Genomic DNA, 24356 nt, shown 5'->3' with positions numbered 1-24356 from the left:
CACTGAAGGGAGCTCACCACATCCTCGGCTAACAATCATCTCCCTTTCATGAAAAGCAACAGTTACGGTGAGGGCAGAGAGGCCGCTTCCCTGTTTGGGAGCATCACCCATAGTGGGTTCAAACCCGAGAACCTTGCACTGCCATAAGATCAAGGTCCAGCAGTGAGCATGCCCCTGAGCATCCCATAGTAGCTCACAATACCGTATGCTCAGATTATAGTTGAACAACAAGTACCACATCCTTGTTTAAGAGACACATGAATTATTGATGATGTTCAGGAGCCCTATTAAACTGTCTGGTGGGCCAGCAAGAACATTCAGTAGTTCAAATGCATCAAAATGCATAATAAAGCTTTCTATTTTGAAGTTTGGCCGTTAGAGAAAAGAACCCTGGCAAATATATAATTTTGTGTAATTTCACTTGGATGCTCACTGTAATAGCCATAGTATTTATGACACTATGAGTCATACCCATACACTCCTCAGATGGCAAAGACACCATTATCCACACTATTTAAAATCGGAGTCCTTATGCAGGAAAATATTCTACTAAAGGCAAGGCCTACTTATTTGCCTTAAACTATAGGCTTAGTCTATAAATATATACTATTTCTGTACATACATCTGTGTCGGCCATGAAATGCCTATAAATAAGTGTTATAAAAGAATTGTCAACATTATGAGAAACCCCTTCTAGTAATTCTTTTGCCTATAAAATTCAGAATTCAATTAAATTCCCTTCTTATTACGAGCACAGACAAACCCCTGTCATGCAATAATGAAATCATAAAATAAAGCTTCTCGGAAAAAAAAGACTATTGCACATTCAGAACATGATATTCAGTCTCATCCTGCCAGCATTTGTGCATTTCATTGAATGCAATCAGAAGACAGAAAGCAAAGTTATCATCTTTATTTTCAATGTAGGGCAGAGTGGAATAGAGCTGTTTTGAGGGACATTTTCAGTAAGTCTGAGACAAGATATTTCTCCATTTAGCTCTGGCAGGTTTTCAGCTGCAAACTTGAGAAGTTTCTGCATTGAGGGCCAGCTCCTCTCTTTTTTTCCTGCTCTTCACATAAGGCATAGGAGACTGTGGCTCCTGAGGACATAACCCCTTGCTGACTGCCAGCAGAGTTTTCACAGCTACCAGAGACCTTTCTGGGTAAGACATTGCACACAGCTTCTAAGATTTTACACATTTATTCAGTGCTGTTGATAATCACACAGTGTAAACCTGAGCAGTAGAATATTTATTCTGGAAGACTTGATGTCTTGATTTAAGGAACCCTTTGGTAGCTTGGGCCTCGCAGTCCACCTCAACCACTGCAGGTACAGTGAAACAATAATTGGTATTTGGAATGATGCTGTCGCATATGATATTCAAAGGCATCTAACGGGATGTGGCTGATACATAAATATTATATAACTTTTATTTGCTAAATCCTCATACAGCTTCCCTTTCTAATATCCTTCCCTCCTTGCCTGCAACCACCACCTGCAATAAAAAGCCATTTACATGGGAAAATGTTTAATCTGGAGATGTTATATCCCATAACAAGCCTCAGAGATTGCACAAAAATGAACCATATCATCCAAAAAGTCAACTATTTGTAGAGCTCTGCTATGAGCAGTAACTGCACCAAACCCCAGGAAACAGATTACAGAATCTGTAAACACTGAGCACTCTCAAAAGGTTCTCTGATAGTTAAAGAGCTGTTAAACAAACAGGTAACTTACCCTCAGAAGTGACTAAAATCCTAATGGATTTCTGGAATTACATATACCCTAGCACTGCCATTGCAATGGATTTCTTTATGCAGTACAGCAACAGCTGTTATAAAAGATGGGAGCAACAACTCCAGGCAGCAATTTGTTCTTCAGTCTTCATCTTTTCCAGAGCCAGCATCTACATTTGTGCAAAACAAGAAAGGGATAACAGGGCCTCTTGTCCAAAAGGAGCTACCTTTTCCTATAATCTTAAAAAAAAAATAAATAAAAATAGGTGGTCTCACACTTTTCTTCTATTTTCTCTCCAATCAAAAATCTATCATCCTGACTAAACTGAACTCTCTTAGAAAATTAAATCAAGATTTTCAAGCTTACCTCTCAGCTACCCAACTTCAAAGAAAAAGCTGCCGTTACAACATACATCCAGCCCCTTAGGATGCTTTTCATACTATTAGGAAGTCTTGCGTTCAATTTAAGTATTTTCTCATTTTTCCTCAATCAGCCAGAAGCAAAAAAGAAGTCCCTGAGCAACACACAGTGAAAGAGAAAATGCTATCCATCTCAGCGTGCATAGTTTTCTCCCAGAAATCTCAAAACAAAAATCAGAGGTGAATATGGCTCTATAATTATTATTCACAAAATGTTTCCAGCAAGCTTTTTGCATGTCTCTGGGAGATGTGGTCTTCTGCATCATTGTAAGACAGCATTGTAAACTCACTTGCAAACTCTATAGAGGGTTTTGAATTCATCATTGCTCGGGGGAGTGATGTAGCTGATAGTCATCTCCCGGTCAAAATTATCTTCTTGAATCCATAGCCCAGGACACAGCCTATGCATGACATTGACGCAGCTGTAGAGCGACACTATTTAGAGAGTAAGAAGAGGTTGGGGTTTGTTTCTTTGTTTGTTATACATATACTGAGAGTCTCTGATTTAGATTCTGAATTTAGTTCTTCCTTCAGCCACAGCTAATAACCAGATGACAAACAGAGCATTAAAGCTATATGACTAGCTAATCTTGTAAAGCCTTAATAAGAGATCCTTTGGACAGCACAGTAGAGGCGTGCTGGAAAGCATTACACAAAAACTTAAGTGTTTGTTTGTCTTACAGCTATTGCAGGTCACTTCTAGCTTCATCCCTCTCAGGAGGGGCTCAGGAAAGTGAAATCCATGAATGTTAAACAAATGACACGTTGCTGAGGTAGGCACAGATACCAGCTCAGCTCCCCATCACACCATTTTACATATGCCAGAGCTACAGTCAAGGGATGTTTGCAATGGATCTCACTGGCTGTACATTCAGCAAAACATGGCATGAAACAAGTCCTTTTTTTTTTTTTTTTTCTTTCTCTCCCGGCCCCCCACCCCGCACCCCCATGCCAGTTCTGTGGAAGCAATAAACACCCTGCAAGATTAGTGCAGTCACTTTACACCGCTATGTGTCACCATGCAACAGTTAGATGTCAACGTGCTGAAGTCTGCATTATCAGTGATGTATGACCTCTCTTAATGTATTGAAAAATATTATATTTATATATAATATAAATATATATTTATATATATATAAAAATAATATATTGAAAAAACAGTGATATCAAAAATGTGAAAATACCTGTAAACACTAAAGAGCTGGATTTCAAAATTTTGACAAAATCAGGTAGTTAAACTCTTTATACCCTCAAGGAAGAGAGGCAATGTTAAGCAGTCTACTGTAGAAACATGTTTGGATAGACTTAAAAATGTCAGATTAAAAAAAAGAAATCCAGAATGTGTGATTCCAGTTATGAATCTATAAGAACCCTCGCCAGACTGCTTATCCATGCCCAGGTGTCTTCTCACAGCCTGGGACAACGGCAGAACTGCCTCTCACTCTGCCGCACACACATCATCATACTCGTTTGCTGAAGAGTTTACCTTGCAGAACATTAAAATAGCTGCCAGCCATCTCTTCCTGCTAAGATATGCATTAAAAAAACCTGTGACCTTTGAAACAGTATTTTGTGAGAGGTGAGGAGAGATAGAAAAGAAGTCACGAGCCCAGCAGCCAAAACAGCAACGGAGGGGACCACTGTGAGCCCACAGAGCTTATTGCTTCAGCAGGGAGGGAGGAAACTTGCTGTCCTGGGTACCTTTTCTACCAAATTAGCATCATTAGCACAGTAACTACATGTGTTCTTTCCCAAGGCACAGGAGGTCTCACTGAAGTGCTGCAGGAAGATACAGCATTTGTCCTGCCACAGCTGAAAGAGCCAGGGGGAAACCATACCTCGTCCCCTACAACGCTTCAGAAAATTAATTGGAAGCCCAAGATGAGCCAAGCTTCTCCAGCCTACTTTGACAGACTAAATCAACACAAGGTATACAACACAAGTTGGAGAAATACAAAGAGAAAAATCTGGAGCCAGCAGCAGCCAGGGACAAGGTTTAAATCTCCAGTTAATAGCACCTATTTCTTTCAGGGCTTACCACAGACTAAAACATTTCATTTCACCTTGGGAAAAAATACTGCTTCTCAGGCTGAAAAAGGGAATTCATCCAGCACTCCCATGAGCTGATACTGTCAATGCAGCAACTTTTTATCATGATTATACTTTAATCCACATTCCGATACTAAAACATGAAAAAATGCACACTAACCTTTTAATATATAAAAAAAATATATATATACTTACAGTTAGTAAAACTTATTCATTCTAGTATTTGCACCATGACTATCAAGTATCTGCATTGCACTATGGCAATAACTCCAATCTAACCAAACTTGGTCTGCACGTAGCACAAGGTTATCGCTTCAGGAAAGGATTTTACAGCACAGTGTCCAAGCAAAGTGAATAATGCTTAAAGAAATAAAGATCAGGGACAATAAACTACCCCCAGGTAGAACAGCTTTTCATTACCCTTTTGGCATACTTATGATTTGGTTTAATATAAAGTTAGATTTCTTTTTGCAACATTTATTTTTATTCAGCTTTTAGAAAGAGTTACACTCTTTTCTATGCACTGTATCAGCATTAGCAATCGTTAAAGTAATAGCCACTCAACATGCCCTTGCTCATCAGCCTGACTTGAGACAGTCTGACTTGGCAGCATGATGAGCAGTTAGTTCCCTGTGCTTTCTGTTGTGGTTAGGGGTATGCACTGCTGGACTGCATTTACATACGTTAGATAAGCACAGGTGTCCCTAATGCTAGGAGAACAGTAAAACATTCTTTTAGGAACAGAATGAATCAATCCAACTTAAAAAAGGGTCTAAATAACGAGTTCTTAAATAATCATGGCATCTTCATGTTGAAGAAAACCAACTTTTAAGCATCTAGAGCTTGAATATTATTAAGACTTCTAAGAGAAATATTCTGCAGCCCCAACAGAGCACATGTTTTATTTAAATTAGCATTACACCTAAGAGCTTTAGCACATATTTTCTTCTCAGGCAGCCCTTATTACTTTGTGACTGTTTCGTATCACCCCTAAATAACACTGTCACCCACTAAATGAATAGTGTGCTATACTTACAGATGATTTATACAGAACTAAAACATATATCGGTAGGCATATTTCTACCCTGAGTCTCCAGATACGGTTCCCTTTGGCATCAAAGGAATTATGTGCCTTTCTGCCCTTAATTTATAACAAGCTAATATACATATGCACACACTCCTGAGCTCTGGCACACATAACTTTGCACAGAGTTGGAAACCTCCATCTGGGAAAGGCACACTGCATGCTTCCCCTGTTCTCCTGAACATCCCCTAAAGCCACTGCTAGGATCACTTAGTGTAGCTCATTATAGGCACTCCTTTGCTTCTGGGAGGAAAGGGGGGGAAAAATGACAGGAAGATTAATGTCCAATCTAATTCAACAATCACGTGGCATACACTGGAGCAGTTAGCGCTGTAGGGACTTACAGACTTACTTATATGAACAGAGAACTCTTGTCCTTACTGGTGAGGTCAAACAGTGAAGAGCTGAGTACTGAAGACCAGTCATGTCAATGAAGTGTCTGTGTCTTCCCATCGGTGTTTTATATGTTATCCTGAGAAAGATCCAAGGACTTCTCCAAAAATTTTGCAGATAGTAATGAACGAAGCAACAACCACAAAAGAAAATACACCCTGTGAAGAAAATATGTCTCTGAAATAAAATAATTCTGTCGGTAAAGCTGACCATCAGCTGAGAATAAATCAAACTGTGGTATGTTGGCTGCTAAAGTACTGATGGTAACAGAAAGAGCACAATTGAAGAACTAGTAATTAGAGGTCTAACGCCTGGAACATCACTCCTCTGATTTAGCTGCTCAGTGTTCTGGATAATATATTCTACTTGCTAATAGAGATATTTTTAAATGCAACTTCAAACCTAGCATTTAAAAAAAAAATCAAATGTATTTTTCTACTTGCTTCATACAGTTCAGATCTCGTAACAGATTTAAAGGAATACCAGAGAAGTTTTCATAAAACAAATGATCTGGAAATAAAGAATGAAGCCCAAAGTAGTCATGGAGATGCAGACAGCAAAATCCCTCCAATTCCCCCACATACGTCCTCCGAAAACCCTGGCTGCTGTAATACAGCTCAATATCACACCATAGCAAAGTCCACATCTTGGTAACCCTCCCAGCCTCCCATGCGCTGTATGTGAAGCCCTGCATCTCCAAACCACTGATCAAGAAGAGCAGCTACACAGCTTGGGGCCAGCCTGTGCTGCCGGTCACCTGGCCACCATGTGCATGCTGGTGGTGCTCCTGGGCTGCCCTGCCATGCATCAGGCAGACACCTGTGACCTCTCTGGAGCTGAGGGATACTGTTTGGGGTCTGTCCCTTCCCCATGCAGCCATGATTTTCACAAATTTTTTTACAACATCACACTTCCAGATATGTCGGCTTCTGTTACAACCAGTCAGTTTGAAAGCTAGAGGAAGCTGCCAGGCAGCACGATCACGTAAGGGCTCATAACCAAACACAAGAACTTCTCCCTTCACCTCGCCACACTGCAATCACCTCCTCGAGGAGCCTCCAAGGGAGGGAAACACAAGCTCCTCCTCAGTCAGGTGCAAGGAGCCCCACAGATGAACTGCAGGACTGGCTCAGAAACAGCACGGAGCTTGTCGTGGCTCTTTGTGCTCAGCAAAGCAATGCCAGGCAAGGAGAGGGCAGCGTGTTTGGCGACAGGCAGTTTCACAAGAAAATTTGCCATCTTGTAAAATTATCCTGTCCTCACCCACATGGTTTTAGGCATTATATCCCCCACCGGGCTATGCTTAAACACATTCACAGCATCAGGCATACATGATACTGATTGCTGCTGGCAGGATATATTAGGGTTATTATATTCTCACCCTGTTTCTTATATTATTCTCTAAACATCTGCTATTTGCCACTGTTGGAGGCAGGATACCAGGCTGTCAGTAACTGTTATGTCAAAGAAACAAATGGCCTGTTCAAGAAAAACCTGTGAAAAAAATGAAGATGACAAAAAGAGAGAAAAAAGTAATCAAGGTGGAATCATAAAGACCCAGCGATAAGGACAAGGGGTGTCAAATACATAAGAAATACCAGGGTGAGTACTGAGGGGTGGGAAACAGAAAGCAACACCACAACAATCCGAGGAGGAAAGGTTTTTACTCCATATTCCTGCTGGAAGGAAAGTACCTCAAGGGAGAAGCAATGGAAAAAAGATGATCAAGCTAAAGAAAAGACCTGGATGCCAGCAGTGTGAGGTGAGGAGTTGAAGAGTCGAGTTTTTGATGGACCACAAAGGGCTGTATTACTCCAGCAACTGTAAGTGATCAAGGTGGCTGTCTAGCCTAAACATGAGCCCCAGAGCAACATCACAGGAAAATTAATTGCTAGAGGACTGAACTCCTAGGGAATTAAAAGTAAGTAAGTAAATTGAGCACCAGCAGGAAACCCCAAAATTACAAAAAGTATGGGGAAATAGAAAAGTGCTCAAACACCAGATTTGTAATTTGCTTTATCTTTGTCATGGGTGATTTTATGAATACCACAACAGCAACAGAAATCTGTTCAGTCTCTTGCAGAAAGTATCATCCAATGGCCATCAGGAAGTGGAAAGCAGTAGAGGGTTGCAACTGCAAGGAGCTCTGTATCTGCATATGATGTGAACTTCAATCAGTCCTCTTGGATAATCCTGAAATGATTTTTAATACGCTTAATAAAGCAGGTTGAGGGGCAAAAAAAATAGCAGCTGTGCCAGTGTTACAGGCTTGTTTTTTGCAAACAACTCAGCAACACACCACATACTGACTGTGAGAATACCATTACATGACATTACTGGAGAACACTTCAAAAATCACCGATAATCAACAAGATGTAATTCTAATGAAGAAACATCAGTGAATGGAAATGCTTTTAACTGGGACTACAGAGACAAGTTCTCAGCTCAGTGCAGCTTAGAACTGGCTTAAGTGACAAATATTGCCAAACTCAGATGACTACAGCCAAACAACTCAGTCCCCCTCATATGCCCATCCCTGTCAAAGATCAGAGACTGTTACAAAGGAAGACACAAGTCTTTCTACTTGTGTAGGATCAAAGAATGCTGAACGATCTACCCCACTTACAGAGGGGTGAACTGTATGTTGGAAATCAGAGACTTAAAAATATATATGGGACTCAGGGCAGATAAATGGAAGATGAGGTCCCAGGGCCATGCTGAAACTACAGGATCTAATGACACGCTTGGATGTTTGAAGAGAAGCAAATTTGAAGAAGGTTAAAAAAATGATATTCTGTATACGGTGCTATTGAGAATATTAGTAGAATGGGGTGTTCTGCTGTACCAGAATAGCTACCTCTGCTGTTCACAGCCCCAAAAGATGCTGAAAAACTGGGAGAGAAATGCATACAGTTTGAGGGCCTGAAAACAGATTGTGTGGAAAGAGTTTAAATGATATGATCACTTTAGCAAAAAGAAGGCTGAACAATGATTTGTCCATATCATGGGAAATTATTTCCATTATTAGCAGGTCCCTTAACTAAGCAGACAAAGGAAGAAGCAGATTCTGGAACAAGGAAATAAACTCAAATTGGACATTATTTTTCTTTTTAAATCACGGGAAATAATTATTCACCAAAACAACTACCCTCAGGAACCTTTAAGTCCCAGTTATCTGCATTTGTTAAAAAAGGCTGAATATGCTTCTGAAAGGCAACGAGAAATTGCTGAATGAGATTTTCTGTAGCCTGTGTTAGGACATCAAAAAGCATGATCCTAACAATCATGTATGTCTTACAGAGCCAAGGACTGCTAGAGAATATTTGCCGTATTCACACCACAATGCTCCGATTTACATGCTTACAAGAGGCTTTCCATTTGCAAACAATTTTAGAAAACAGAGGTGGTGATGTTAAAACAGGTAAGTTATCAAGACAAGAGATCTTGTTATAGATATATTCACATTCTTTCCAGCATTCAACTATGATTTTATTGTCATAAGCCAAGCACATAATACTGGGTACCATAAAATCTAAAAATACAGGCTTTTTCAAATAGACCATATATTAAAATTAAGCAGTATCCGTAAGAGCTTCAGTAGACCTACAATAGCCCCCATTAGAACCATTAAAATTATAATCTTTCAGATAACAATGTCCACAATAACTGTTTGCAAACCATTATATACATTAAACTATGGATAATTAATATGCTTATGCAATCTTTTTTATTTTTTCTTTTGCAAGCAATAGCTGTTACAAAATCATACTTGTCTGCCCAGAGCTTCCTGGATGTTGCACATGCTGAAAAAGAAAGGAGTTAGGCATTCATGGTCAAATGCTGCAAGTTTTGGCATGAAAACACACTCCTGAATTCCACATTTTGGCTGAAACAAGCCTGCTGGGTAAATCCCAAATATAAAATGTTTTATGGGAGAAATCTCACACTACCAGTCTTTCTCTGCAATAGTAACTCCCTGCGTACAAGCAAGGTGGTGGGGAAGCGGGCAGGAGCAGGAGATCTGCAAAACCCCGTGACACAAACAAGTATCATCCGCATCAGTCTCTAAACTGGCATGGATTTTCCCACTTCAGTTTCACCATAAAGCCTGAAACATACAAGTCTAGAAGATGTTGTTGCTCTTTAACAGGGGGCAAAATGCATGACCTGTAGTAGTGATCAAAAAGAATGTACTTACAATCAAGTAGTAATATCAGGTCCCATGAACAGATACTAAGGGATACCTGCTACTGGGATGCTCAGTGGCAAACAGCAGCACGTACTTCACAGTACACATTCAATAATTCCTATTGCAGAGTTAAACCTGCAGGGTCAAATCCCCCACCATGCCTTTCATTTCCACCAAACCCCTCAAAGGAGCCTGGAGCAGCCCAGGTGGAGCTGAGCAATTTTCTGGAAAAGGACTGAAACCAGCCACCATTGCTTGGTGGGGTTCATCTCACCTGGTGCTGCAGCCATCCTCGCAAGCCTCTTAGGCAGGTTCCATCTGCATCACTAGAGAGACTAGGCTGGGCATTTCTAGCCTGCGATTCATTATTATTGTAGAGTCCTAAAATAAGCAGGGGTAATGGCTCCCTCAGCACACCTCTTTCCTCTGCTGTGAAGGAAGTCTAAACAATGAACTCCAGTGTAGATGTTTACAGCATCAGATTAACGCCTTTCTGTCGGTCAGTGCTGTGTAATTACATCCATAATGACCAGTGAGATCTTCCTTAATGTCACCACCTCAGAAATAAAACTGGGACAGAGCAGGGAGACCAACCTTGTCACTGCTTGATTTGGAACCAAAATTAATTATTTGCTACCTAATACCTGTGGCAAAAAAAAAAAAAGACCAAAAGACCAAAATAATGTCTAAAAGGAACCACGTTACCAGAACCTCACAGTACCTGTCCCGCTGCCCAGGAGACTGAAGTGATGATCAACTCGTATCCTGGCTGGAGATCAAACCAGCTTCTGTGCAACCTGAGTTCATGGACTGTGGCCCAAAGGTAGAAAAATTTTGGGTGACAGTAGTGTTACCTGTATCATGTCCACTACTACATAGCTCACAAATAAAGTGCAATTTTGGTGTGCAACAACTTCCCAGCTCTATCTGCTCCCTTATCCGTTGTGCAGATACCACAGAATTCATACAATATTAATAGCAAGGGAAAAGTATTTCAGTGATGAAAGAAGTGATGTCATTTTTCTAAGGTTTGTTAACTTATGGCTAGAATGTGCAATTCAACAGCTGAGGAACGCATCATTTGCATTTGTGCTGCATTACGCAGAAGTGCTCACATTACGATGCATGCCATGTGAACAAAGGTAGCAAGATCCTTGGACACATGCCACTACAGCTCTGTAGTAAAATTACAGTCCCTTGAACATTTTATGGTCTCCGATGATTACAGAATTTGCATTGGTCTGATGGTTCAAATTAATCTGATTTTCAGAAATTACAGTGTTTAATTAGGATTAGTAATAAAAATTATAGCATTCAAAAGAAAAAGTACTATGACAGCATCTGTCCTGAAACAGGGTGGTGGGGGGAGGAAATCAGTCAGGGTTTTAAAAAAAATAATTAAAAGTTACTAACAACCAAAGAAAATAACTTTCTGGAATAATAAACAATAGGGAGCAGCTGCTTCTTACCTTTGCGTGGAAAGTCACTTGATGCTTTTGCACCACAAAACACTTTTACTTTGTTTTGGTGTAAAACCCTCTCTACAACACAGGTTCCTTTCGATGCATTTTCTAAATGACTAAATCCTAGCACTCCGTTTTGACTTTTATTGCTTTTCAGACTGGTGAGAGCCATATAATAATTCATCATTAAAGTAATCCTTAAGCAGCTTTGTTCCTATTTGTTGCTATATATATTAAATAGAAATCGCTCCCTGAATTCACCTCTGAAGTCAGTCTTGAGTTTTCATCTAACAAGAACGGTATCTCCAGTCATCATCTGAATGCAGCAAAGTGAGAAAACCTTTTGCATAATATAAATATCTGCATTCACTAAGAGGAGGCTGATGCCACCACCTACTGTGAATGCATTTTGTAAGTGGTACAATGCCAGATAGATTTCAAATGCAGTAGCACAGTTTCTTAAAGATACTCCAGGCACTATCAGAAAGGCATTTTTTTCTCCAACTCAACAGTTTCTGGATGACAGGCTTTGGTCACCTTTAGCTGGTTTACAAGCAGTGTCCAAATCCTAAAAATGCAACAACAGTCACTGAAAGAGTGCAAGCACCTAATGACTGATTTCATTTACCTCCCTACAAAAACCAGGGAAGTCACTCCCTAGCAAACAGTTCTTGAAGATTTAATTTATTCCCATTGCACTTGTCTGTTGTCCATTCCCTGCACCACTTGTGACCGCCAAGCAGCACACGACTGGCCAGCCGTCCCAGCGTGGCTTGCCAGGCATGGGACCTGATGTATAAGGCAAACCCCACAGGGATCCCAGCATTGCTGCTGCCAGGCCACTGCTGGACCCATATGAATGTCAGGCTTTTCTCTATCTTGCAGCAAAGCACCCGTGGAACATGCCGAGGAGGGCCCTCCCCTTGCTCTGCAAGATGGACATTTACGTGACTGTCAGGCAAAGGAAGGTATCAGTACAGCATGTGTGACATGCAATGCTGACCAGCCCCCATTTAATGAATTACAATTTTCAAAGTTACCATTAATAACTCTAGTAAATACCTCTCAACTTCCACACTGTTAGAGCTTAATGCAAAACTTTATTACTGAGCAGAAAGGTTGCTCAGAAATAATCAGTAGTTCAAATGTACTGGTTTGATTTCCTGAGTGGATGGGAGCACGGCTGTAAGGCACGTATTCCTGACCACTCTTGCAGACAACATCACATGTGAATATGCTCCCACATTTTCTATTTTCGCAAAAGTACTTTCTGAAAAATGCACTTGCTGGAATAGGGGCACAAAGACAACCAAAACAGTTACCACCAAATTAATTTTGAATTTTGAAATTGTGCTTGTGAGAAGCATTTTACTTTAATTCAGCCAGTTCTAATGACCATTCTGCCTCTGTGCAAATAGCAGTAAATGGGATGATTAACATATAATTTTTCTAGTGTTTTCTGCACAGGCAATTAGATTATTTAACACTCACTGCCTTTTATAAGTGCTCTTCTAGAGAGAAGTCATTCAGGTGACCTTATACCAGTATAACACCAGTGGGACTCCACTGGGTGTTCGTACATTTGTATTTTCACCTCTCTGAATGAAGCCAGAAGATTTTTCTCCTCTTTTGTGGGAGAAACAAGAGTTGCTACAGAGCACTGCTGCCCAGCTCTACCTAGTGTGTGAGTAAGAAGGGATTCTCTTTCCCAGGACAGAGAGGAGTAGCTATTCCCCAGGCATCGTCGCAGCCTCCATCCCCAGCAGGGTTGTGGCTTCTTGATTCGCACACAGCAACAATCTACCAGACCCACTTTTGTTCCTCCACTTCCAACACAGAGGTCCTGCAGACCAGCAGAGGTCTTCCCTACAGGATCCCAAAGGAGGATGCACAAGTGTCCTGTTCTTGCAAAAAAAGGATACATTCTTGCCTGCATTTGGGCCCAAATTACAGCTAAAAAGGGGGATCCTTCATCCAGCTTTCCCTACGAGGTATGTCAGTGCTGAGTCAAGCATAGCGCAACAGCCCTGGGGAAGTTGAGGAGGAAAGAAGAAATGCTCTGACTGGAACGTATCGCAACCAGATACGTTTGGTCAGAGCATTTCTGCCCTGACTAAAGAAAACAAAAGTGACTAAAAAGATTTGCAGTGCAGATGACAGTCCTGCTCTTTTTTCTCAAGAGTGCAGCTATGAATGACACATTTGTTCTGCCAGGATGCCACAGAAACACTTCTGTAACTGTTACACAGCAATGGCACCGTTAGCTGTGCTATCTTAATAGATCTGCAATGCCAGAAACATGCACAAACATCCCACGTGATCCAGGCACGTAATCCAGGCAGCACCTACCTATTCTGTACAGCCAGGTTTCCTTGGAAGGGTCTGCACTCACATGCTCAGGTGTCAACATGCAAACATACGAGGTCAGCCAGGAGAACCAAATCAAATAGGTATCCAACGCCCAACACCCTGCTTTTCCAGGGGAAATTCTTTGAAAACTTCCCTTTCAGCTTTACAGAGTAAAGCTCCCACTGGAGGTCTCAAGACAAACCAGAAATGCATGCCCCGCCAGTGAGAAAGGAATAGCTTTAGCTGCTACTGATGTTGTTAGGGATTTCCCAGGAAGGCACCTTCCTAAACGAGCCTAAGGAAATGTCATGCCACTGACAGTTTTTGTCTCCCAGGTATTGGTGCAAAAAATCCTCAAGCAAAGGTTGCAGGTTGTAAAGCAGTTAGCAGAGATGAACAAAACTCCTCTCCAGAGCTGGGAAAGCAAAACACAACCATCACACTCACATAGGCTGCTTCTAAACCCGATTTCCTTCTCTACTTCTAAACACCAAGATCGACCCTTAAGACCTTACAACTCCCTCTTCCTCAGGGAAGAGCATCTCTTTCCTTCCTTTCAGTGTAATTTCACTCCTCCAAAAAACAGCACCTCCCTGTCGACAGCATTTTCTCTCTCCATGTGGGTGTCCTCTGTCCTCGCCACATCCATGGGAGCAGAATGAAGGGACCTGTAGAGTGCACTGTGTCCCTGTTTCTGAACCGAAGCACAACCCAGCATACTGCAGCCAACTCCTTCGAAAGGTCATATGCCAGGAAGAAGCAAAAGCTCCCAGGTGCATTCCACAGAGACCAAGGTAAGTTCATTCCAATTAAGTGCAACAACTTTATAGCCAGGCATTAAAGGTATCACTGAGGTATCCTTTGCTCTCTCCTCCCTGCTGCACACACAAAACCCACAGACACATATTTCTGTCTGGCATTAGGCTGCGAATTAAACCCTGTTCCCATGGAAAGATTTTTTTTAAATTTTATAGCCCAGGATGAGGACTGTATCCCCCCAACAGAGATCATGGCATATTGCACAGGCAGCAGCACCTACCTCAGTGAGCCGACAGAGCCAGCGAGTCAACATAATTCCTCCTGGATGGAGACATTTACCCCAGCTCAGACAGCCGGGGCTCTGCTGCCATGCCCGGTGCATCGGACACACCAAGAAAGCATCTTCTGTGAGCAGCACGGCTTCTCTCACACACCGAACTGCAGCAGCGGCAGCCTGGGAGAGCAGCAGCAGTTGAATTGCTGCACATGTATCTCTGCAGATTATTTCCTGCTCGAACACTTGGCGTAAAGGCAGATGCTCTTAACCCTCTGGAGGCCTATGCCTCTGTCCCCCCTCGGCATGGGTGAGCAAGCAATTCCAAACATTCTGCGGTGAGGCCAGAGAGGATTAACTGGAGACACACAGGGCATCCTCCAAGAAGTAGTCCCAACCTCGAGTTAGTTGCAGTCACTTTGCACTCGAGGAGCCAGGCATTCTCACAGCAGCCCACGGCAGCCCCAGCCAGGCACCACGCGGCTCCCGCTGCATCACCCACCCCCAAGCACCGGCAAAGCACCGCTCATAGCTAACGCAGGAGCCCCTGCGAGGGCCCGCTGGGGTGGGCAGCCAGCGCTGGACCTGCAGCTGGAGGCCACAGCCACACAGGCGAGGAGGTGAGGGGCACTGGTGACGTGGTGAGCCCAGCAGTGTCACCAAAACTCAGGCACACAGGGATCCTGCTTCTGGCACAAAGCTCTCCAGCCCCAGGCGCTGCCCATCACCTGCAGGCACCCACGCTGTGGGTGAGCACACACCGTCTGGATGGGACTCAGCTTGCGAGCTTCAGCACTGCTCCCTCTCACAGCCTGCGAATGTGACTGGAAAGCATGGCTGAAAAACATGCTACAATTAACAGGAGGGAGGGAGATACTATTGCTCTCCTGCTAGTCTTAAAGGCACATTGCTCACATGTGCCTGTTGGAGATGCAAACACCCACAGCTCCAGCCTCAGCACCTCACCCATCTGCAGGCAGCCAAGAAGCCCGGGCAGGAGCACTGTCCAAGGCAGGGGAAGGAGAGCACCCCAGAAGCCAGGAAGGGAAGGGGTAGCTAGCAGAAAAGCCCCTAAATCAGGGACTGCGAGTGAGACCTCCTGCATCTCCACCACTGTCCCAGGAGCCAAGTCATGTCCCTGTCACCCAGCTGAAATGCTCACCCTATCACTGGCCCCTCTGCCAGCATCCCAGTCAGATGTGGGGCAGCTTGGCCACTCCCTCGCCATATCCCACACACGGCCCCAGCAGGCAAGGAGGGCCTGGCACCCCTCTTCTGGGCTTGGCAGGAGAGCCGGTTAGTGGCACTGCTCCCGCCAGAGGTGCAGGTTTGCACCCCAACGTTACTCAGAAAAGATATGCCTTCTGCAACTCTTCTCAAAGCCAGGAGCTGCGAGACACTGGAATCCGATGTGCCACACATGCTAAAGCTGTGATGAGTTCAGGAGTTCTCAGACTGACTGTAGCATCTGGTGCCACAGTCACCTCCCTCCTGCCACAGAGCTGCAGCCAGCGGGCCGTGCACCAGCTGAAAGCCACGTGTTCTCTCTCTGTTTCTCCCCATACCCTCTTCTGCATGCCTTGGGATACTCTGGCTTGTCCTTCCGTATGTCAGAGTTCAGATTCAACAGGAACAATGCCAGTAACTTCAACCCACATTAAGCTTTTCCCTCCCCTGCTCCCCCAAACACCCTCTAGAAGCCTGTAAAACAGGGAACTTACCCTGCTAAAAACCTCTGCTTTTTCTCGGTAGTGGTTGTTGCCATACACAACATGCTTTTCTGAGCAGGATGGAATCGTACGAAGCCCTGGCCCTTGTTAAACCACTTTGCATCATGTTAACACCTTGGATTCTCCAAGCCCATGGGAGGCACCAAAATTAACCTGATCAATACCTGCCTCCATTGCCGTGAGGGAAGCTATTAGCAGCATGGACATTTTAGCCTGAGCACACAAAGGCAAAATGAATTACTGTGGTGAAGAAGCTGTAAGATAAGCATAGTTTAACTTCAAGGCTTGTCTGAAAAATAGCCTGAAAGAAAAGGGACAGGCTTTATACCATTAACACAGAACCACTGAAGAGTTACTGCTGATGCAGTGCTAGTACAGAGGGGCTGTTAAAACTTGATCACCTGATGAGACAAGTGCAATGCAAATTTCTCTGCTTCCAGGCCATGGAGCTTCATGCAAAAATACCACAGTGATTTAGTTTAAATTTGTCTTTATTAAGCACTACACATCTTAAATAAAGCCTTTCTGCCACCAGACCTACAAAATGTGTATAAGTAGTAATCAAAATGCTAGCAGAGGCTTTATACTCCTGAAGTTTTTCCCCTGAGTATCAAAGACCAAATCTGTTCTACAGAGCATAGCTGAGGATTTCTCAAGTATAATGCTTCATGAACTCATCTGATTAGTAAGCAAATGCAGCATAGTGACTACCATAACATCGCTACAAGTACCTGTCCTGAAGTGTGGCAGTCCCCTGCAACATATTGAATAGAAATATTCTACGCACAGGTAAAGTGCAGGACCTGAATGGTCAATCAAGATTAAATTAAGTGGAAAGTGCTGCCTATTAAATTAAGATCAAATGCTGATTTGAGTTATTCCATTGTGTGCAATAGAGTAGTTTGGTGTGAAAAACCCAGGCTGGTAGGGTCACAACTTACTGTCAGCAACCAGATCTGCCACTGAGAATTCTGCACATGTGTGAGGGTGGAAGTGGGCCACGCTTAGCTGCAGCAAATACATCATGTCGTTGACTCAGGGCAATATGAGACTTTGTTTTAAAAAAGATTTTTGAGTGTAAGGAAGACATCACGTCATGAGGTGTCATACTATAGAAAGCTGAATCATTAAAGACATCTACAAAAAACTGCAAGACCCAAAACTTATGTTGCAATTATACTAAATTTTGTCCATTTTTTAAGGGAATCCACTGTTACCAATTTGTACGTAATCATAATTTGTAACAGGAAGGTAAACAATTCATGCATCTATTGCCAGCACATCCTTCAGGTCATGTGTAAGAAAATCCTTAGGAGGAAAAGGCTTCTGTGCTGAAAATCAATGTCAGCACAATCATTTCAGACCTTCAGAGTGTGATGGGCGTTGGCTGAAGTTTTACTTCTGCACTTCATGCACTGAAGCAACTGCATAGGGCCACCATATATACTGCCATGGGCAAGCACCTGAACTCCTGCATATGCAACAGCAACACTGCAAGGAGCCAGAATACCCTGTGTAAGCAGCAGGTGGGAAGATTGTCCCTCCTGAGCCTTGCATCCACTTTTGAAACGTGCAGTAAGAGTCATACCCAATTTAGTGAATAGGTCCTGTATAGACCGTGAACTGAAAATTTCTTCCAAAAAAAAAATTTGCCAAATAGTGGTAACTTCTCTTACAAGGATATTTCACCACATGCCCCAAAACTGAAGAGTACTGCCCAGTTCTCTACTCCCCACAAGCTCTTAGGCACAAATAAATTAAGGAGATAACTGGGGGATTCGCCAAGCCTTTCACCCTAGGGTTTCCTGCGCTTACTCTTCTCCAGGCTGCCTAACAGAGCAGGTCCCAAACAATTTGTACCACCAACTGCTCTTCAGCTTTTCTCATCCACCCCACTAGTAACCAGCTACTAAGCACTTGCCATAACCCCATAGATGTCTACAGTTAGGAAACACCAGACTGATAGCAAGGGGATTCCAGCCAGAAGAGAGGGCTGGAGAAGGGGTTCAGGTGCAATAGCAGACAACAGGGCACGGAGGCAGAGAAGTAACGGCACTGAGTTTTAATGTACAGCTTTCTTGGAAACTAACTCCCAGCAAAGCTCACAAAAGGAGCAACTAAAGCATAGGCAGGTTTGAACACATTAGCATGGTGTACCGACAATCCTGACGCGTGCTTACGCTGGGGCAACTTCAGAATTTCAAAAAAGGCACTAGCATCCAAGCCCCATTGCCATGCTACAGCATCTCACTGGGAAGCATCCCAGGGCCAGTCTGCAGTGTTTAGCCAAAGAGACACACGCAGATCAGAATGGGAGTTTACTGGAGGAAAAAGCTAGGGACATAAGAGACCTAAATGCCCTTTCAAACACCATATTTGCAAAACAAAAAACACCCTTGTCACCTGGACTGTTTAGAAGCAGATATAACTGTTTATGTATCTTTAAAATCTCAGCATGTTTTTAATCAGTTTTTAGGTTGTGTTTGAAAATATTCTGTTGTATTGAGAAATTAGAATTTCACAGCCCTCCTTATATCTGTGATTTAGAAATTAAAGCATTTGCACTGTGAGAAGAGTTTGCAGAATTCAATGAGTATGTTGGCACAGAGTCAAAAGAGCATGTTTGAACAATCCAGGGCTTAGAATGTCCTCCCAACTGCCTTTAGCAAGCTTCCTAGTTTCACCTTTATTGAGGCTTTCTTCTTGAACTATTTTTGAGAAGTCAGTCTTTGTTTCTCTGAAATTTTCAAATGTATTTGAAAAACGAGACGTTGAAATAGGACCACAGGAATAATTCACCAAACAATCATCTTCTATATACTGAACACTCTGTGCAGTCACGAGACATCTGGGCTGAACCCTATAGCCACAACCAGCTATGGCATCTACAAGTACAAATGAATCTATCTCGAAATGGAGTTTGCAAAAAAGAAAAGGCATCATTCAGCAGCTGAGGGCCATGGTTCTGAGTGGTGGTGCTTCTTCTGGTTCAATGACAAAACAAAAGTAACGACTATGAATAAAAAACCCAAAACATACCAAATGGAAAACAGGCTGTAACAATGTGTGGCAAGACTGACCACCTGAGAATTGAAAGATGAATTCTCGTGAGTCAGGTGCAGCAAGAACAATTAAATATTGATATAAACTCCAAACTCCAAGCAGTAGATCATCTGTTTCTGGGTGCAGGCAAACTGCAGCTGGAAATACTTTAAGAAAATAAGCATAGGTAATAGCTTTTCTGTAGGGATAACTAGGTTAAAATGAGCTGTGTTATAAAGGAGTGAGACTGAATTATTTAAACCCTTTCTGGCCATATGTGCTGTGAATGGCTGATAAGTCATAGAAAGAACATGCTACTTTTAGATCTGACTTTCGTGGTCCAGGGCCTTTATCTCTCCTGCTGAGCAAGCAGGAAAATAATGCCCATTGCTACCGGGAAGCTGGGAAACATGGGTTCTGTCCCTACCTCTGGTGCTGTGGAAAATGGTGATGCCACATAGACCCTGTCAGCATCTGTCTGTAACATCACAGACTCCAAAACCAGAAAGGTCTGTCTAGGCAACCATGATGACCAAGGTCTGTGGTCATCTAGGAGATACAAATAACTGGAAATGTTGTGAACGCAGCTCTTGAAGAAACGTTGTAGTTGGTGTCGAATGATGAGCTCATGTGTCACCAGCGGTGATCACAGCTGCACAAGGCTCGGGACTCACAAAGCACCTAGTGGCACAGAGAGCTGCATCAAAGCCATTGGAGGCCTTCTGGCACCCTTCCCCACCTCACATTCTTTCCAGGGATTTTCTTCCTAATGAAATTCTTCCGTTCATCAATAGTTTCATAAAACTTCACATCCAAGTTCAATTTTCTATTTATACCTGTTTTACTCATTTACGGTTTTGGAAGAATTGTGGCCCATACATTTGCCAAAATTTGATAAATCTGATTTCTGTTCAAAGGTTCGCACTGAGCAACATGGAATGGACCTGTCCAGTCCCCCTTCAGACCACTAGCTTCACTCCTCCACCTTCCTCTTCCATCTCCAGAAACCATCTCTCTGATGGAAACTGCACAATCTCTACCTTTCCTTTGCCTCGCTGCCCTGCCCTGCTGCTCCCAGATGCAGCATCCCTTCCCTGGGAATCCACTGCCCTAAATACCAATTTCAAGACCTCTCCATATGCAAGGTCTCACATATTGGCATTAAGGACTTTGTGAAAATTAAACCAATATTAGCACCAGAAAGCCATTAAGTGACCATAGAGGCAGTGAGCCTTTTCTTCACACAAAACTACACTAGGAACCTGCATGCTGGGGTGTCCCTCTGCTTCTCAGCTACAGCATGAGCCCATCCATATTCCAGGGCAGCGCCTGGTGGAATCAGAGCACAAAGGGGTTGGTTATTTAAACCTGGACTCATCAGCAAGGTCCAGAAACCCCAGTGGAGAAAGTGAGAGGAGCAAGATATCACAGCTGACAAACCACAGCTCCTCCTGCACCTCCTGGGGCTGAGGAGACAGTTTCTCCTACAGTAGCTGTCAAAACCTTGTTCTGAACTGCCTTGGCAAGCTTTGCCTCAGCCTTGTCCTCACTTGGACAGCTCTGTGCACTCTCCATTTTCCCTGGGAGTTTCAAGGGTTTGCGTGCACCCAAGAGCCCTCCTGGAGCACAGGGAGCAGGACATTGTCCCCTTCTGCACCTATGATACATTGGGAGGCATCCTGTCCTCTCCTCCACAGCCCTTTCATACTCTCTTAGCCAGTGGCTACCAGTGAGAGCAAAGAAGCCCAATGGTCAGCACATTCACACAGCACACGGTGTCCTGATCTCTGCTGTTCAAGCAGACAAGCACCTTGCATTAGGCTGGGGATGCCCACGGGTGCCGCAGCTGCTGCTCCAGCCGTGGGCTGAGGTGGAGGGCCCAGCACTTTCCAGCTGGCCAGAGCAGCAGACTTTTTCTCCCAGTCCCTTTGCATTCACCAGTGCATTGTGATTGCTCAGGCTGGATATTAACCCAAGAGCATTAAAAAGGTTTATCTGAACAGGGGCTAGAAGGAAAATGACTAAGAAGTTTGGCAGGTGGGGTGAAACCTATCATTAATTTTAGTAGCGAATTATCTAAAAATATATACACAAGTTGTCCTTTTTCAGAGGCACTGGGTTTCTCTGTTGCTGCTTTAAAAATGTCATGCTAGCTCCACCTAGCACATTGAATGCTTATACTAGCACTGGTGAATCATTCAGGATTAAGTATGGTCACTCCTGTTCAGTTTGGTCAACTGGTTATTTTTTGCAATTCAGACTAATGCTTCCATTTAATTCCTTTCACAGTCTCCCATGGGGAAAATATGGCCTTCAGCTAATCTTTTAAGGGTACATTTACTAAGTACGCAAAACATTTCACAAATAATTGAGGGGGAAGGCAACACTCTGTTATGCACCACATATATTTTAAAAGCCTGATAGAGTCCTCCAGATTTATCATGCTACCAGAACCCAGATGGATGTTTAATAAAAGCACAATTTTAAAGGTCAATGCAGAAATCCAACTGATTGATCCAAAATTGCCTGGACAATAGAAGTGCTCAGGCCACCCCTTGCAAATGCTGCCTAATGATTCGTAACTTGCAAGCTCTGCTGGTCCCAACTGGATCTATATTATCCCATTAAAAGTTTCTGCTCAGTACAACTACTAAAACAGGATTTCTGGAATACTAATTCCAAAGGAAAGGCCATCATACATAATACTACTACTACAGCCTACCTAATTTTTTGTGGTTGGCTCTGCACTAAATTTAACAAAAGAAGTTGGCAACCAAACCCAATATTTTTGACACCAGAAAAAAATTAAAAAGGGATTTTTGGGGGAAGGGATGAGCATTGAGATAAGCTATGCACCTACCTACAGAAATCCACGAGGGATTACTGTGGAGTCTAACAGGGTAACTTCCCTTCTAACAGGGCTAATGAGGGGTAGCACTGCTGGTAATTGCCTTTAAAGTAAGGAAGGGAGCCTCCCCCACACCACAAATTTTCTGTGCACTCTGCTTAATCATTCAGATGGAACAGAATCTTTCTGAGGATCCAAAAGTGAGTAAGCAAAAGATAAATAATTCAGAGCATATTTCCCAATGTCTTTGCACAAGTTTCAGAGAAAACTTCATTGCCATTCAGACGGCTGGTCCTACAGGTCAGACCATGATGTCTAGGAAATATTCTTTTTTGGCTTCTCTTTGAGTAAGTCAGAAAAGGCTAGGAAGATTTAAGGGCATCGTATGAAGTTTCCCTCATTTGCACAGTCCTTCTGTGGGCTTGGAGTTTTGTCATTCAGGTGGTTTGTGGTTCAGGTGCATGGGCTTATCTCATCAGAAGTATCATTGCACTTTTTCTGCATCAGGTGACAAATATACTCACAGCTGTGGCATTTCAGATGGGACGGGCATGGCCCTGTACAAGGGGTAGAACAGGGCCATCCAGAGAACAAACTGAGTCTTGCCAAACACATGCAAACCTCGATCAGTACTAAGTTGAAGCACTTCTGCTTAGAGACCACATTGAGGACCTAGGAGTACGTAACAGTGGGAAACCCACAGACAAGGGGAGAGTGATGGGCAGAAGTTACTTGGATTTGCAGAAAATGGGTTAAAACAGATGACTCCATAGCATTTTCCAATTTCAACAGCCACAGAGAGACACAGCATAGCAACAAAGACGTGGCAGGAACATAACAAAAGCCATCGCACATCCTCAGTATAGTATATTACCCACAGAAAACAGGCTCCTCTGTACATACGTTATTAGCAATCCAATTTTTAATAGTTTTGTTTGTAAAAAACTAACCAAATAGGAAAACCATTTTGAGGATTAAAGAAAAAGGGCTGACATAGACCTTTAGGCCTTTTTCAGAGCACTGAATAATACCAAAAAGAGCCAGAGAAACACAGATCAGAACATACTCAACCCACAAAGTTTTAAAAAGCAAGTCCTAGGCCCAAAAGCTGCATTACCTTTCCTATGTGGGAATCCTGCTCCTGTTTTACAAACGCACTATCTCTGTTGCACATGCTTGGAGCAGACCAAGCCCGTATGCTTGGGTGGCTTTGGGCCCACACCGAGACACGTGCCAGTTCCACTAGGGCAAGAGGTGCTAAATGAATCTGCATGCAGATGGGGAGTATGCATAATGAGGTGAGTGCCAGCTTTTTGGCAGGATGCTGCTCGGCTGAGAGGGTGATGCCATGTTGATAGCAGATGCTGCTAACACCTGTTGATGGGTACAGCACTCTCTTTAAAAGCAGTCAACCGTGGGAGGCAGGAAAGCAAGGGGCTTGTAGGCACTCAGCGGACAGAAACAGATAATTGCTTTCCAGGTGCCAGCGGGCAGTAAACAAAGGAAAATGTGTGCTCTAAGGTTATGGAGCCAGGCAAGACATGAGGGAATCTGCAGTGAACAACAGCACCAGTCCTCAAGGAAAAGAAACACCAGTCTGAAGCTGCAGGACCTACAGCAATGGACATCACTGCTTCATGGGCAGCAGCAGCAAAGCAGAAAACAAACCCCACTGAGTATCAAAGGGAGCTGAGTTTAGCACAGAGACTGCTTTGCCTAAGCCACACTGTGGGCTGAAATGAACTATTTGATAAAAAAGAAGGATTAGGGCTGCATAGACAATAAAAAGGAAGAAAGAACATTTCCCTTTCTAAACAACGCAGCTGGGAGGCTGTATGCAAACTGCTCGAGACTACAGTTTCTACCCAAACATGTTGCCACTGTTCCTGTTCTGGCTACCTCCTATTCACTAATCCTTCAAGCTATTCAGCTGGCCTAGGACAGAAACCTCAGCCTGCTGCACAATTAGGTAGTGCTCAGCCAAGAAGTTCACTAGGTGTGGGCCAGTGGACTTGCAGA

The 24356-nt window shown here is 43.2% G+C and overlaps 1 protein-coding gene across 1 annotated transcript in view; it reads right to left on the bottom strand.

Moving 5' to 3' along the window:
* Nucleotides 1–15554, bottom strand: part of HTR2C (5-hydroxytryptamine receptor 2C) — a 246253-nt gene extending 230699 nt beyond the window's left edge. The window contains exon 1 of the mRNA XM_055727470.1: nt 14724–15554. The gene's annotated coding sequence lies outside the window, so the exon portion shown is untranslated. The remainder of the gene's footprint in view (nt 1–14723) is intronic.
* Between the last annotated feature and the right edge of the window lie 8802 nt (nt 15555–24356).

Source organism: Falco cherrug, chromosome 15, assembly GCF_023634085.1.
Source record: "Falco cherrug isolate bFalChe1 chromosome 15, bFalChe1.pri, whole genome shotgun sequence".
NCBI classification, from domain to species: Eukaryota; Metazoa; Chordata; class Aves; order Falconiformes; family Falconidae; genus Falco; species Falco cherrug.
The sequence above is the reverse complement of the archived record's forward strand: the minus strand, read 5'-3'. Positions and strand labels throughout refer to the sequence as shown.